We start from the raw sequence: 16,910 nt of genomic DNA, 5'->3' as shown, positions 1-16,910 counted from the left end.
TTAAGAGACATGCTGAGCGGTGGAGAAACACTACTTCAGAATGTAAGGGTATGGGTCATTTGGGTTGTTCATCTGGTAATGTTTCAGGAAGCCCAAAGTCTCCAGGGCATCACTCTTAGATTCCCACTCCAGCAGCCCAGAGGAGCTGCATTCCACTCTTGCCTGAGAATACTTTAATAGAAGATGGCTGCTTCACTCCCAGCTCATTGCAGATCTCAAATTTCTCCTGGTTACCTCCAGGGGGGCACCGAAGAAGTGTAGCTTGTTGCTGGGTGTGGTTCTTGGCTGCCTACTCCAGAATGGAGAACTGATTGAGTTTTGACTTGCTGAAGTCTTTGTAACTGCAGGACCCATCTTCCAACTCATATGACTGACCAGTTTGATGGCTGGCTGCTTGGAGACACAGACACCTTCTGCCTGAACGTGAAGTTGTTATTGAGGTGGGTAATGGCCTGGTTCACAGCATATACATCAGCTGTCTCCACCATGGAAGCCCCCAGCTTGCTTTTAATGAATTTCATCTCTTTTACATTGCCATACAAGCAGATGACATTGAAGATTTGGTCACAATCATCTTAGGTTGATCCAAGCCATGGACCATGAGCACAGGGCTGTGGGTGTGGAGGTCATACTTAGTGGTGGGAGAGGGAGTGGGGGTACCCCTTGTGGGGGCCATGGCAACTTGGGCCCTGGTGGTGACCCTCCACTGGTAAGCCCATTCTTCTCCCTTTGTAGTGAGGTAGAGAAGGGCATAGCCCTCATTATGGTATTGGCTTTGGTTCTCACCATGGGGCCTTCCACATTCTGGGGGGTGATCTCCCAGGAAAGGAGGCTACCTCTGGTATTTGTTGGGGTTGCTGCCAGGGTCACCTTGTCCCCTGAGGTTGGGGTTTTGTGGTCTCAAGTACCCTAATCATTCTTGAACACATTCAAGCATGTAGCCTTCGCATATTTGATCTTCAGAGTGTAACAGCATGAATAGATGTCAGCCCCACTGAGCGAGGCCTTGGCTTACTGGGCACTTTGCACAGAATCAAATTCCACCATGGCCTGGACTCCATTTTTCCAGAAAATGACAATTCTCTGGACAGGGCCACAAGGATTACAGATAGTGTAAATAACATATATGGTAATGGAATAGATGGGGTTCGGGATGGTAAAGGGAAGCACACTGGAGTCATCTGAGTCCTGGGGCAGAAGATCTTCTGGCGGTAATTGACAAAAGCTGGGCAACCCACCATGTAAATTTGGTTGTCAGCTGGCATAGTTCACTGCGTTGCAAGGCTCCTACACATCTTCAAATTCCACCAGCACTTGTCTCTTTTTAGGCATTACTACCACATAGCTGATGGGTCCAAACTCCAGCAAGACCTCCACAAGGTCAGCTTCCACCACGCTGTCAATCTGGTCCCTGAAGTGGACAACTGGGGAGGTAGTAGTTTTGCTTGGGTCGTTGTAGTTCTCTCTGCCATCGCATCCCAGGCCCTTCCACCGCCACTGACACCACCACCACCTCCACCTCCGCCTCTGACTCTGTGCTGGTCGCTGGCATTGTCAGTCTTAGCTGCTTGGGGGCCTGGCTGCCCTCATTGCCACCCCAGTAACAGCAGCCACCGCCACCTCCACCATCTGCTGCTGCCATCTTCACCATTGCTCTTGACAACCTCAGCTCCTTGTTCGGTTGTTGCTTGTGCTCCAGCCACATACTCCACTTTTCCCTGTGCAGTTTCCATTGAGGTAACCTTTCCATTTAAGTAATCAACAAAGACCGGAATCACCTCATAATGAGGTTTGCATACAGCAGGCTAAAGTGGGTAAACACCTTAATCTGAAAGATAATTATGTTGCTTACATGCAAATATTTTAAAAAGTAATATTTTTTAAAGGTCAGCCATCCTCATTGGGCTCGATTGGCCTCCCTGGAGGAGGTGCCTTTACTCCACACTAGAGGATGTGAGGAGGCTCAAAAATCTTCAAACTTCATGTCCCCCTCCCACCTTCCTGCTACAGTGCCCAAAGCATCCTCAAAGTTCATTCTTATTCAGTAAACATTTACTGAGTATGTTAATAATAACAGCTAAAACCTATGCAGCAATTATGGGCCAGGTGAATTACATGGATTCTCTTAACTCTCACAAAAACCACATGAAGCAAGGAGTAGTTATCTTTGGTTCTACAGATGGGGGAATTATGGCTCAGAGTGGTTATGAAACTTCTCCAAAGTCAGACACAAAGATATGGCAGAGTTGGATGTTGGGCCTGTTTCTATCTGACTCTCTAAATTTGGACCATTATGGTAAAATGCCTAGTACTACAGTGAACTGTGCCCAGGGACAAATGGTGAAGAGGGAAGATTGTTGTCAGTGGGAGCCAGGAACGAGGGAAGCATGGTTGTCTGGAGTCAGAGATTTGAGAGTCAGCCACAGAGTGGCAGTCATCTAAGTCATGAGGGGAAAAAATGAGGGAGAGGAGAGAAAAGGTGAGGACAGATTCTTGAAGATACCCACACGTAGATGGCAGGAGATGGAGAGAGGGTTTGTTAGAGAGGTAAACAGGGTCACGAGAGGTAAATATTGGGATCCTAAAAGCGAGGAGAATTCCAAGCAGTCATAAAAGGCTTCTGAGAGGTCAGGTGTGATGGAGACCCAATGACAGGCGGTGGCATTCAACACTGAGATGTTTGTTTATGTCATTTGGAAGCAGGCCAGTGGAATGGGGGCATCAGCTCCAGACTCAGAGGGTTAAGGAGGTGGGGAGGGGTGAGAAAGTACAGGGAGTAAAGACGGGCTGCGTTTCCCATCAGTTTGGTGGGGGACGTAAACAGAGAGGAATAATGATGCAATTTAAGGATTTTTCGAGGCAGAGAAGTTCTGAGAGGTAGAGGATCTATGGTCACGTGAGAGAGGGATGAGATGCAAGAAGGGAAGGTCATTGATGCAGCAAGATCCAGAGTGAGTGGGACGGGGAGGGATCAAGGACACAATGAGCAGAGGGCGAGGCAGCAGTTGTCCCAGTTGGGGTCGGGAGCATGTGTGGGAAGAGTGCCCAATGCACCTGCTCCTCCCTCACACAACATTCCTTCCCCTTCCCGTTGCGTGCTCCCTTCTGCCCCTGGGTTCCAGCATAAGACAGGTGGGCTCAGAATTGTCACCGAGGTCTGGGATAGAGAGGACCCTGGCCAGCTTGGGCAAACGGCGGGCATTGTCCCCTGGGGGCTGTGTCAGAGGGTGGAGCCTTAGACAAATGTCTCTTTTGTCCCATTCAGGCCCTATTTCAGATCAGCAGGTGTGATTTCTCCACGGGCCTTTGCTCTTAGTCTTTTACCGACACTGCAATCTATCACGTTGTCCCACTGCTCGTTATTTCTCTAACATCATGATCACGATTGTAAACCCACATATACGTCACCATTCACTTAGGGTAATCAGTTTTAATGATATTCACTTTAGTTTCTTTCATAAATCACATGCTTTTATGAGATAATGGAGGAGAAACAACTAATTTTGATCTAAGACAAATGAAAAGTGGGTGCACATGTTCTTTACAAGTATTTTTGTTGGTTTACCGTGCCCATTACTTAAAGGGGAAAGAATATCTCCTGACTTCTCTTTTGGAACTAAATGAGGCAAAAGTACAGTGGATTTTCAATACCAGAGCATTAGCTGTAACGTACTATAAACAAATAATAAACACAATTCACCCTTAGTAGGTTTTGCACAAATCTTAATTGACTAAAAATCAGTGGTAGTGAGCAGGAATTATTAGGTATTGGGAGGAAAATGTATTATGGAGGCAAATCTTACCACTACACCCTCCTTACAGGAGCAGAACCAAACTCTGAGCCTGCTACGTTGTCTGCAGAAAATAGAACAGCAATTTCTTTCATCTAATGAACATATATTGAATTCCTACTATGCGCCAGGCAATGTATAGAGATGGATAAAATACATTCCCTGCTCTTAAGCAGATAACATGTTCTAGTCGAGGAAGCAGACATGTAAATGAATTCTTCTGCTAGATCGCTCTAAGTGTGGGATAAAGGCAGTTAGAAGGTGAAACGGGAGCATCAAGGAGGAAGTATTATCTGTGGGGTGTGTGTGTGTGTGTGTGTGTGTGAGTGTGTGAGTGTGTGTGTGTGTGTGAGTGTGTGTGTGTGAGTGTGTGTGAGTGTGTGTGTGAGTGTGTGTGAGTGTGTGTGAGTGTGTGTGTGAGTGTGTGTGTGTGAGTGTGTGTGAGTGTGTGTGTGTGAGTGTGTGTGAGTGTGTGTGTGTGAGTGTGTGTGAGTGTGTGTGTGAGTGTGTGTGAGTGTGTGTGTGTGAGTGTGTGTGTGTGAGAGTGTGTGTGTGTGTGAGTGTGTGTGTGTGTGAGTGTGTGTGTGTGTGTGTGTGTGTGTGTGTGAAGTATTATCTGTGGGGTTGGTCAGAGAGTCTTGCAGAATGTGTGTGATGGTGTCTGAGCCAAGTCTGTCCTGATGAATTGGAATCCCCAGAGAGAGGAGAGGAAAAAGGACATCTTGCCAATCTTTTCCCTTTTATAGATTGCTCTCCTCACTGCCCCAGGACTTATCTTTCTCCAAAAACCAACTCCAAACTCAGTATGAAATAGAAAGCCTTTTAAAATATGGTCCCAGACTCCCTTTGGGACCCTCTTGGTCACGTACTCTATGCCACAGTGAATTTCTTTCAGTATTTTTAGAACACTTTTTTATGGTTCCTTTTCTTGCATGTACTATTCCCATCGCTTGCAATGCTTATCTCCGTTTTCAGCCTGGTAAGGTGACCTTTTCTGATCTAGTATACAGAGCAAAAGAGAACATTTTAGCAACAACTCTCAGGGTTTTCTGGAAGCTACCACCATTTTCCTCCTGGTGGAGACACAGGTTGGTAATCTCAGTGAGCATGGACCACTCTGTGTTTTTGGACTAACATAATGGGAGATAGTGCTGCCCAAGCCTTTCCTCTGGAGAGACAGCTCCTAAATACGTACTCACTTCTATCTGTAGAAATTTTTAAGCTTTTTGTTTTCAGTCTTCCAAAACCAATGACTGTGGGGAAACTGAGGTAGAATGACACTTTCCTCTGGTCTTATCACAGGTAGGCAGATTATAATTCTCTGTTAAGATTGACCCAAACCTAAGCCTTATATTTTGCTTCTCTCTTTATGAAAATTGCCTTCGGGTAATTAAAGAAAGATTTGGCCCTCATTACAAAAAAGAAAAAATGCTGATACCTATCATTAAGCCTTTCCTTAGTGAATGCAAACCTTTAGACTAAGGCCTATTGCTCTCTCCATTCCAGCTTTAATTCTAGGTGTCCCCCATTATGCCCTCTTTAGGGTTTGCTGCAGCAGAATTACAGCAAAAATAAGTTAATTGTTATAGAGTTGAAACGACATGCCTAGGAGAAGAAGGCTGAAATGGAGCATTCTGAAGGAATATTATTCCCTTTTGTAATAGGCTTTACTGGTATTAAGAATTAGTACACGATAGTTCCCACAACTGGATGAGTTACATAAATGCTAATGTCAAGATCAGACATAATTTAGAAAAGATATGGGGAAGCATTTTCTGTTTTTAAATGTCAAAGCCATTTCTCATCCATCAGGTAATAATTTTTCAATTTTCTTTTCACAATATAGTACATTGTCAGCACTGCTGTAGTCATAATTGATTTCACAGCTATGAAACCATGGGAAACCAGAGAGCCTTCATTATAAAATAGAACTTGAAAATATGAATAAGATACCATTTCCCCAAGAACCACAAGATCAATAGATGACTACAGCAGACAGAACTACCACATAATCTTGGCTTCGGATGAGTGTCAGATGGCAGTGAAATGGGTCTTAAGTGACCACCAAGGGCTCAAATGGGTTGCTTGGTAAAAACATGATGCTTTCAATTAAATGTCAAAGACAATTACATGGGAAACATCAGAGAGCTTCAGAAGTAGGGCAGAAAGGTTACATTTCACTAACCTAACACTCCATTACCAAACTTCTCATCTTATGGAGTTTTGACAGAAACTTCGTTGTTCCATGAAAGCATGACATTCCACACGAAGAGGCACAATAAAGGGGCTTTGGAGTAAATGTCACTTTCCAAATAATATGTGGGTGACTTAAGGTCATGAAAGTGTGAAATGGCAAATTTTTTCTGTTTTTGATCTCTCAGCCAGCACCTAGAACTCTGTTGAAATTCTTGAACTTGGGCATCATTCTTATGGTAAAAATAAAATATTCCAAGAATCACACCCCTTCACTACAGAACTGACAAACCATTTCTTTGCCATTTTCATTGTATCTATTTCTCCGCCTTCTCCCAGTCCTGCTAATCATCAATTACTAGTAAAATGCTTAGGAGCTATGACTACTTTATGCTGCAGTCTTTGGGCATCATGTAAATGTCCCCTGGTGGCTTGGAAGACCCCAGCTCTTTGCCCTCTGGATTCATTTTAGAAGTGTTGGGCGAGACCCAGCATAATCCCTGTTCACAGCTAGACCTGCTGAGGAAGCGTGGAAAGAGGCTGTACTGAAGTGGGGCCAGGGGTTTGTCCACTACCCTCAGAGAAACCAAGAAGTAGGTTCTTATCATGACCAGCCCAGGGCCAGTCAAGGCAAACTTGAGAAGAAGGGAAAGTTTGACTTTGGAGCTCCTCTGCCCACCCTTTAGAGACACCCATTTTTCCTTTCTGTGTCCTAGGCCCAGATACCCTGGAAAACACCTTAATTTATAGAGCTGTGTTTTCCAAATTCTTTCAGGGACTACTAGATAAACGAGATATTAATAGGTGTTTTGTGAACAATGAATTCCCTGATAAGTATGTTTGAGAAACTTTATAACGTGCTATATCCTCCTATGGGAGATGTACAATGAATGCCAATCAACAGTAAAGATTCTAAGAAGCCCTGTAATTATAAATACCTGTTTCTTTTCTTAACTCAGCTTTTCCAACATTTATTTGACCGTGAAGCACATTAGTGTAATAGCTGATAGTGTATTTTGAAACTTCTATTTTATGGAGTTTAGCTATAGAGTAAAAGGAATTTCCCAAAGGACATGCAAGCATTTTTGATATCACGTGGAACTTTTGTGGGAGCTGGCATCTTCCAGCAAATTTGTGTGTCAAGTAACTCACCTGTGCAGAAGTGTAGCTTTATAACTGATCTCAACCTGCTCATGAGTCCCAGTTCCCACTGATGAGGAAATTAGTAAAGCTTGCCTCTTTAAGATGACTCAGTCTTTTCTGGTTTAAAACTTAATCTCTTTTGGGTAATTAATTACTACAAATTGGTTCTCCATTTTAACTCAGTCCAAAGTTCAATATCCCTATCAGGGCTGCGCTCAACTCAAGAATTTTCTCCCCCTAACACCCCCTTCCTAATCCCTGTACCCACTTTTCCCACCTCTTATTCTCTCCTCTTCTACTTCCTCTTCTTTTCTTTCCCCCTCATCTCTTCCTTTTCTCTCTCCTGCCCTCAAGAATCGTAGAGTTGTGCAGGAAGCGATCCCTCTGTATAGGTAAGTGTTTTGCCACACTGCATGCCCAGAGCAGACTGTGTCATTGAGAGACCACCATATCCTTCAGAAGCATATAAGGAAATCATGTTAATTAAAGGTGTTTTTTTTTTCCTTGATGGGAAAAGTATATCTTAGAGCTAATATCACAGAGTGGGTGACTAGACACTCTTATTATTCCAGGTAATTGTAAAAATATAAGTAAAAAACTTACATTTTGCTTTAATATGGCAAGTAGAGCCAAACCCAGCACACTGAGTATTTCATGGATATCAGCTATAGTGCCATGCCATGGCAAGGAAGTTAAAAAACACATCATTTAAAATTAGTTTTCATTTTATTGTAGGAAACTTTGATCCAATTTATTTATAAAGCTGGCAAGAAGCCCTGTATATCTAAGATGACAGCAGACTGAATAACAGGGAAGGTAGCTGAATTTTGTGGACAAAGTTAAGTTAAATTAACCCATGGGAATCTGTTATTTATATGATGCAGTGTCTGGCTTCATTATTCTGTAAAATGCAGCTATTTGTGTTCATATCTTTTTTCTGTTCTGTAGCCTTGTTCAAAAAGTAAGTTAAAAATGGGGCATTTTAAAAATTATTTAAATAAATGGATTTTTTTTACAGACCAACTAGTACAGCAGGTATTGAACCCGTGTTTTATTGCTACCTGTCCACATAATCAACTGAGACATCCAAATCTTCGTGGGGAAGAAGCTGCTAAATAATGTTGGTAGAAGAGTATAAAGTCATTACCACTCCACCACAGGGGCTCTATTTTTTCTAAAACATTCTCCCTCTTTTATTAGATACACTTTGCCAACTCAAATCTAAAACAACATAGCAAGGTGAAGGAAGAAAACTATCTCTACAAACTCTACAAAATTAAAGAAGTTGCATGGATTTCTGGTGTACAGATGTTTTTGCACTCACAAACCAATGCAGTCACCTGGGGGTATGTGTTTAAAGGAGCAGCATGTTAACTGAGGGTACAGAGAAAGCAAACACCACAGGTCCCACCTACCCCAGGTGGGTGTCTCACCTGCTTAACCAAACACTGGGCAAGGATCTCAATGACCATGCCTTCATTATTCATCAGAAGCAAAGACTTGAAACTGATTTTTGAACCACATCCCTACCTAGAACAATGTTTAAATGTTGTTCTGAAAGGTCTGAAGCTTGACCTGGACCTGATCATCAGTATAGATAATGTTGACTACCTTTTTCTTTTTCCAGCAAGATGGCTGACTAGAGGCAGCCAGCCCTCGCCTCTAATGCAAAATAAATCCAAAGCAACAAAGAGATAGCCACCTGTAGAGTATCTAAGAGAAAACAACAGAATCCAGCTAAATAGTGAAGAATACCCCCAAAGATCTGGTAACTTGAGACAATAACAAAAAAGACAAGTGAAGCACTTGACCAGGACTGGGGTGAAGACTGGAGAAACCCTGCACTGCTAGGACAAGGTAGACAGGGTTGCCAGTGTCTGGCACTCCTACCACAGACACCTGCAGATCAGGCTGCAAAGTAATCATGTGGCCCTTGCAGACACTGAGCTCAGTGTGTGGAGCAACTAAGAGCCCAGAGAACTGTATTTTTCTAGAGGGGAACTACATGCAGTGTCACACCCCTCAGTTCCAGGCCACCACTGAATGTCACCATTTTGGGATAGAAGCTGGGGAAGCTCAAAGTCCGGCCAACCCAGTGGCCTTGCACACCCCAGTGGAGAATGTGGAGGGAGCATGCTGGCTGCCTGGATACACACCTTCCTTCCACTCTGGAGTTTAGAGCCCCACCCAACTCAACTCTCTTGCCCTGCCCCAGCTGACAGGGAGTAGGGACTGAGCCAGTCCCTTGTGCTGGTTGCCTGGATCCATGCCCTCATTCTTTGGGAGCTCAGAGTCCCACTGACACAGGGTAACTGTCTGTGCCAATGGAGAATGGGGGGGGGGAAGCACACCAGACACTTGGATCCATATCCTCCTTTCCCCCTAAGAGTTCAGAGCCCCACTCAACTCAGTGCCCCCGTGCCAGTCACCTGGATCCATGCCCTTCTTTCCCCAGGAGTTTAGAGGTCTGTTTGATGCAGTGAGCCCACCAGCATCTGTGGAGAGCATGTGGGGGTGTGCAAGCCACCTAGATCCATGCCCACCTTCCCTGAGTGCCCAGAGTCCTGCCCAACACAGTGGCCCACCCACAACAACAGAGAAGATGCAAAGAGGGAGCCAGTACTTACTACCATGCTCACCCAGAACCAAACCTATGACACCCAACCCAAGTATCAATATAGAACACCTCTACAGATACAAGTCTCTTTCCTCAAAAAGTAGTCCAAAAATCAAAAGAAGTGACTACACTGCCAGATGCCCAGACATCAATGCAGAGATATGAGGAGAATAAAAAAATAGGGAAACATGACTCTCCCAAAAGAAGACTACAGTTCTCCAAAACCAGACCCCAAACAACCTGAAGAGGAGTCCCAAATGGCAATATTAATGAAACTCAAAATGATTTCAGAAAAGATACATAGAAATCACAATGAAATCAAATAAACAATCCAGGACATGTATGAGAAACTCAACAAAGAGATAGAAACAATAAAAAAGAATTAAGTAGAAATTCTGGAACTGAAGAATTCATTCAATGAAATAAAAAATGTAACTGAGAGCATAAGCAGAAGGCAAGAAAAAGCAGAGGAAAGAAGGTCTGAACTAGAAGACTGGTTTTTGAATTACCACAGAGGGATCAAAGAAAAAAGTATTTTAAAAATGAAGAAAGCCTATGAGGATCTATCTGATACCTTAAGCATACAAACATCAGTATTATGGGTGTATTAAAAGGGGAAGAGAAAGGAAAAGACATTGAAAGCCTATTTAATGAAATTATAGCTGAAAACATCCCAAGTATTGGGAGAGATACAGTCTCCAAGATCCAAAAAGCTCAAAGATCCCCAGACTCAATCCCAAAAGGACCCCATAGAGACACATTATAGTCAAATTGTTAAAAGTGAAAGACAAAGAAAGAACTCTAAAACAGCAAGAGAAAACTGTCAAATCAACTATAAGGGAATCCTCATCAGGCTAACAGCAGACTTCTCAACAGAAACCCTACAGGCCAAGAGAGAGTGGGATGACATATTCCAAGTATTAAAAGAAAATAACTGCCAACCATGAATACTTATATCCAGCAAGACTTTCCTTCAGAAGTGAAGGAGAAATAGTATCTTTCCCAGACAAACAAAAACTGGGGGAACTCACCACCAGAAGACCAGCCCTTCTACAAATCCACAAGGGAGCCCTACATCTGGTATTAAAGAGCAATATATATCACCACAAATACATGAGAAAGAATAGAAATGTCTAGTAGAAGAGATACACAAATAAGAAAGAGAAAGAAAATGTATCTTATCACTACAAAAAAGCACCAAACAACAAAGACAAATAATAAAAAGAAAAGAAAGGAACAAAAGAAATATAAAACAACCATTAAAAATTTAATAAAATGGCAGGAACAAAGCAATACCTTTCAGTAACAACTCTGAATATAAATGGATTAAATCCCCCACTTAAAAGGTGTAGACTGGCTGAATGGATTAAAAAGCTAGACCCAACTATATCCTGCCTGCAGGAAAATCACTCCACCAATAAAGACACACATAGACTAATAATGAAAGAATGGAAAAAAATATTCCATGCAAGTGGAAACCAAAAACAAGCAGGAGTTGCCATACTTACATCAGATGAAATAGACTTTAAACCAAGAACAATAAAAAGAGACAAAGATGGACATTATATAATGTTAAAGAGATAGATGCAGCAAGAAGATATAACAATCATAAAATATATAAGTAGCTAACACCAGAGCACCCACATAAAGCAAATGCTATTGGATCTAAAGGGAGAGATAGACCCCAACACAATAATTGTTGTGGAATTTAACATGCCTTTATCGTCATTGGACGGGTAATCTAGACTAAAAATAAATGAGAAATATTGGGTTTAAACAGCACCTTAGACCAATTGGATTTGACAGACATTTACAGAACACTGCATCCAACAACTGTCGAATATGCATTCTTTTCATCAGCACACAGGTCATTCTCCAGGATAGACCACATGTTAGGCCACAAATCAAGTCTCAACAAACTTAAAAAGATTGAAATTATATCAAATATATTTTCAGACCACAATGGAATAAAATTAAAAATTATCAACAGGCAAAACTTTGGAAATTATACAAAAACATGGAAATTAAACAACATGCTCCTGAACAACCAATGGGTCAAAGAAGAAATAAAACAGGAAATCAAAAAATTCCTTGAAACAATTGAAAATACAAGCACAAATTACCAAAACCTATGGGATACTGCAAAAGCAGCACTAAAAGATAATTTTATTGCAATAAATGCTTACAACAAAAGAATAGAAAGACTTCAAATAAACAACCTAATGTTACACCTAGAAGAACTGGAAAAACAAGAACAGTCCAATCCCAACACTAGTAGATAGAAAGAAAGAACTAAGATTAGAGCAGAGCTAAATGAAATAGAGACCAAAAAAACGATACAAAAGACCAATGAAACAAAAAGTTGGTTTTTTGAGAAGGTGAAGAAAATAGACAAATAATTAGCTAGACCAACTAAAAAAGGAAGAGAGAAGACCCAAATAACAAAATCAGAAATAAAAAAGGAGACAGCACAGCTGATACCACAGAAATACAAAGAATCATCAGAGACTATTACGAACAGTTATATGCCAACAAATTTGAAAACCTGGAGGAAACTGATAAATTTCTGGACACATCCAAACTACCAAGATTGAACCAAGAAGAAATAGAAAACTTGAACAGACCAACAATGGGCAACAAGATTGAACCACTAATCAGCATTCTCCAAACAAAGAAAAGCCCAGGACTTCACTGTTGAATTCTACCAAACCTTTAAAGAAAAATTAATACCAATCCTTCTCAAAATATTACAAAAATTTGAAACAGAGGCCATTTTCCCAAACTCATTCTATGAGGCCAGCATCACCCTGAAAACCAAAATTAGACAAAGACACAACAAAAAAAGAAAACTACAGGCCATTATCCTTGAAACACAGATGCAAAAATCCTCAACAAATATTACCAAACAGAATATAACAGCACATCAAAAAGATTGTTACCATGATAAAGTAGGATTCATCCCAGGGATGCAAGGATGATTCAACAGATGCAAATCAGTAAATGTGATACATTTACAAAATGTGATACATTAACAAAATCAAGGAAAAAAACATATGATTATCTCAATAGATGGAGAAAAAGCATTTGACAAAATTCAACATCCCTTCATGATAAAGACTCTCAATGAATTAGGTATAAAAGGAAAGTGTCTTAACCTAATAAAAGCCATATATGACAAACCCACCATCAACATCATCCTGACAGGGACACGACAAAGATGCCCACTCTCACCACTCCTATTCAACATAGTATTGAAAGTACTAGCCAGAGTAGTCAGGCAAGAGTAAAAACAAATGGCATCCAAATTGGAAAAGATGAAGTCAAATTGTCCCTGTTTGCAGATGACATGATCCTATATATAGAAAAACCCATAAACTCTACCAAAAAACTCCTAGAGCTGATAAATGAATTCAGTAAAGTTGCAGGATACAAAATTAATACACAAAAATCGGTAGCATTTTTATACACCAGCAGTAAACTAGCAGAAAAATAAATCAAGAAAGCAAGCTCATTTACAATACATACTAAAAGAATAAAATACCTAGGAATAAATTTAATGAAGGAGGTGAAAGAGCTCTACAATGAGAACTACAAAACACTGATGAAAGAAATTAAAGAGGACACCAAAAGATGGATAGGCATTCCTTGTTCATAGATTGACATTAGAATTAACATTGTGAAAATGTCCGTATTACCCAAAGTGATCTACAGATTCAATGCAATCCCCTCAAAATACCAATGACATTCTTCACCAAAATAGGAAAAACAATCCTAACATTCATATGGAAAAACAAAAGACCCCAAATAGCCAAAGCAATCCTGAGCAAAAAATAAAAATAATAAAAAAGAACTGGAAACATTATACAACCTGACTTCAAACTACACTACAAAGCTATAGTAACCAAAACGGCATGGTACTGGCATGAAAACTGACATATGGACTAATGGAACAGAATAGAGAACCCAAAAATCAACCCATGTACATAAAGCCAACTGATCTTTGACAAAGGCAACAAGAACATATGTTGGGGAAAGGACAGCCTCTTCAACAAATGGTGCTGGGAATACTGGATATTCATTTGTAGAAGAATGAAACTAGACCTGTACCTCTCACCGTGTACCAAAATCAACTCAAAATGGATTAAAGACTTAAATATAAGGGCTAAAACTATAAATTTAACTCCTAGAGAAAAACATAGGGGAAACACTTCAAGATGTAGGACCAGGCAAAGACTTTATGAATAAGATCTCAAAAGTACAGGCAACAAAAGAAAAAAATAAACAAATGGAATTATATCAAACTAAAAAACTTCTGCACTTCAAAGGAAATGATCAACAGAGTGAAAAAACAACCTTTGGAATGGGAGAAAATATCTGAACCCAGTTAGACTAGCTATTACCAAAAAGACAGAGAATAACAAATGCTGGCAAGGATGTGGAGAAAGGGGAATCCTCCTACACTGTTGTTGTGACTGTAAATTAGTACAGACATTATAGAAAAAAATAATATGGAGGTTTCTCAGACAATTACAGATAGAACGACCATATGATCCAGCAATCCCACTTCTGGGTATATATCCAAGGGAATGGAAGTCATCATGTCAAAGGGACACCTGCACTCTCATGTTTATCGCAGCTCTACTTACAATACTAAGATATGGAACCAACCTAAATGTCCATCGATGGGTAAGTGGATAAGGAAAATGTGGTACGTATACACAGTTAAATATTCATCCATAAAGAAGAATGAAATTCTGCCATTCGCGGCAGCATGGATGAGCTTGGAGAAAATTATGTTAAGTGAAATAAGCCAGGCACAGAAAGAGTCCATGTCCTCACTCATAAGTAGGAGCTAAAAAAGAAATAAAGAAGACAGAAAGAAGGAAGGAAGGAAGGAAGGAAGGAAGGAAGGAAGGAAGGAAGGAAGGAAGGAAGGAAGGAACAACAACCGTAATAATACACTGAACTTTCAGAGGGAGAGAACAGAACTGCGGTTACTAGAGGCAGGAAAGGGGGAGGAGGAGGGGCATTAGCAAGAAATTGGTTAATAGACATGAGGAATATGTTCTCTAATGATGAATATGCTTATTATCCTGATTTGATCATCACAGATTGTACACAAGTATTGATATTCAACTCTGTACCCCACAAATATGTACAATTCAAAACAAAAAGATAATGTTGACTAGCTACACTTCAGGCTCAGAATGTCCTGGATGTCCATCCCAGCTCTGTAACTGGCTAGCTCTGTGAATTGGAGCAAGTGGTTTAACCTCAGTTTTGTCATTTATAAAATGGGGACAATAAGAGTAGCTGTTTATTGTTGTGAGAACATATTTAGGTAAGGAATGCAAAGTTTTTCGCTAGCGGATGGTGGTAGGGAGTCACAGTGTGTCCTTTCCAAATCTGTGTATGTGGATCCTTGATGACTAGATATCAAGGCTACTTTGGGACTGTTTAGAACCAATGCAAACCTGAGTCACTCTGAAGACAGGCCAAGGCCCCTTCCTGAGTGAGAAGGCAGTCCCAGGTGCACAAATCCTAGAAGACAGACAGCCTGAGTGACCGAATGCCCTTACTTTTACTGTCTCTGAAACCTAGATTGATTTTGGACCTGGAGTCCATGTATGGAACTAGGGTGGGAGCTGAAAACCCCTAGGGTGGGAGTTTGATTGCAAAATTTATCTTGTGTGTTTACTTTTCTCCAGAGAAGGCCCTTGATTTCATCAAATTCTCAAAACTGTGTCCTTTCATAACCCACAAAAGGTTGAGAAAGGTACTATAGTCTTTTGAAGAATCATTTGCCTTGTCACTAGAGCTCTTATTCGGAAATACAGATACCTTTATCATTCCCCACCTGCAGCCCCAGTGCTATTTGTTCAAGCCCTAATTCTAGACCTGATCCTCTGGTTCTTTTTGTTTTCTTGCACCCATCTCCAACTTGCCTTCTCACAAACCTCTATGTAAACTGTATGAACATTTTATCCAGATGCTTGTTCTGCCCCAGTGTCTCTGACAAACTGCTCTCTGCTGCCCCCACTTGTTCAAATTGACAGGGACCTAGGAGGATTTCTTAAAAATGGGTAACTGCTTGGGCAATCTCCACTGGGAAAATAGTTGGCCGTGTCTGCAGTTCAAGAGGCATTATGGTGTAGTCTCACCCCCGTGGGCTTCTCATTACATGGTTCTGGTTCTATTTCCAGAATTCCAGAAAAGGCCTTTGAATTGGAGGAAATTCTCTCAATAGCGGCTCAATGCCTGAGACATTACACTTAAAGAAAAATTTATTTTAACTGAAGATTCTGATTCATGTGCAAATGTACATGGACCGAGGAGGATTATCACTCACTTGCACTTTCATATAAATAAGGATCTGAGAGGAGGATTATCACTCACTTGCACTTTCATATAAATAAGGATCTGAGGGTGGGTTTTGGGATGGCGAGAGAAGGGAAGAGGAGGATACTGAGCCCAGAAGTAGGGACGGTAGGAAAGTAGATCCACAGGGGTGGGGGTGGGGTGTGGAGAGTGGGGTGAGTTAGTGAAGATCAACTTCTTACTTTCCCCTTTCGCACAGGGTCCATCTGGCCCTGAATTGTTTGTTAATTTGTAACCATGAATGCTTCCTGCTTTGTCCCCTCACTTTATCCCTGGCAACAAAGGACAGGGGGAAGAACAAGGGACAGCTGTTTAACATCCAGCTGTAGCTGCTTTGCTGAGAACAGAGAGAGGAATGCATTCATGTTTATTGAGCACCTGCTATCTGCCAGTTACGTCCACATCATACCAGTATTAGTTCTTGAAGGGGGGTTGAAATAATCCACTGGACAGATCCACAGCATGCTGAAAGAGACAGGAAACTAAATGAGAAGGGATTAGTGAGAACCAGACAAAATTCATATAGCAAGCTTACCTAGCCATTCTGTCCTCTTCATTATTATCTGCTTTTCACCAGATGTGGAAGTTGAGAATCCGGGTAAATGACTCTCCCAAGACCCCACAGCTGGTTTATTGTAGAGCTAAGTTTGGGTTCTCTTCTGTCATAGGGAAGGCACACACCCTTCTTGTACCAACATGGCATGCAAAATAGAGAAAAGAAGGGCATTAGATTTTGCCTGGGAATATGTGCCAAGTGTTAAATTGCAGGTTCATATATTTCCAGAGGA

The 16,910-nt window shown here is 41.2% G+C and overlaps 1 pseudogene; it reads right to left on the bottom strand.

Moving 5' to 3' along the window:
• Positions 1–1,666, bottom strand: LOC134367583 (heterogeneous nuclear ribonucleoprotein L-like; annotated as a pseudogene).
• Positions 1,667–16,910: the final 15,244 nt, after the last annotated feature.

This window comes from Cynocephalus volans, chromosome X (genome assembly GCF_027409185.1).
Source record: "Cynocephalus volans isolate mCynVol1 chromosome X, mCynVol1.pri, whole genome shotgun sequence".
In the NCBI taxonomy this organism is placed as follows: Eukaryota; Metazoa; Chordata; class Mammalia; order Dermoptera; family Cynocephalidae; genus Cynocephalus; species Cynocephalus volans.
This window is presented reverse-complemented; position numbering and strand designations above follow the sequence as displayed.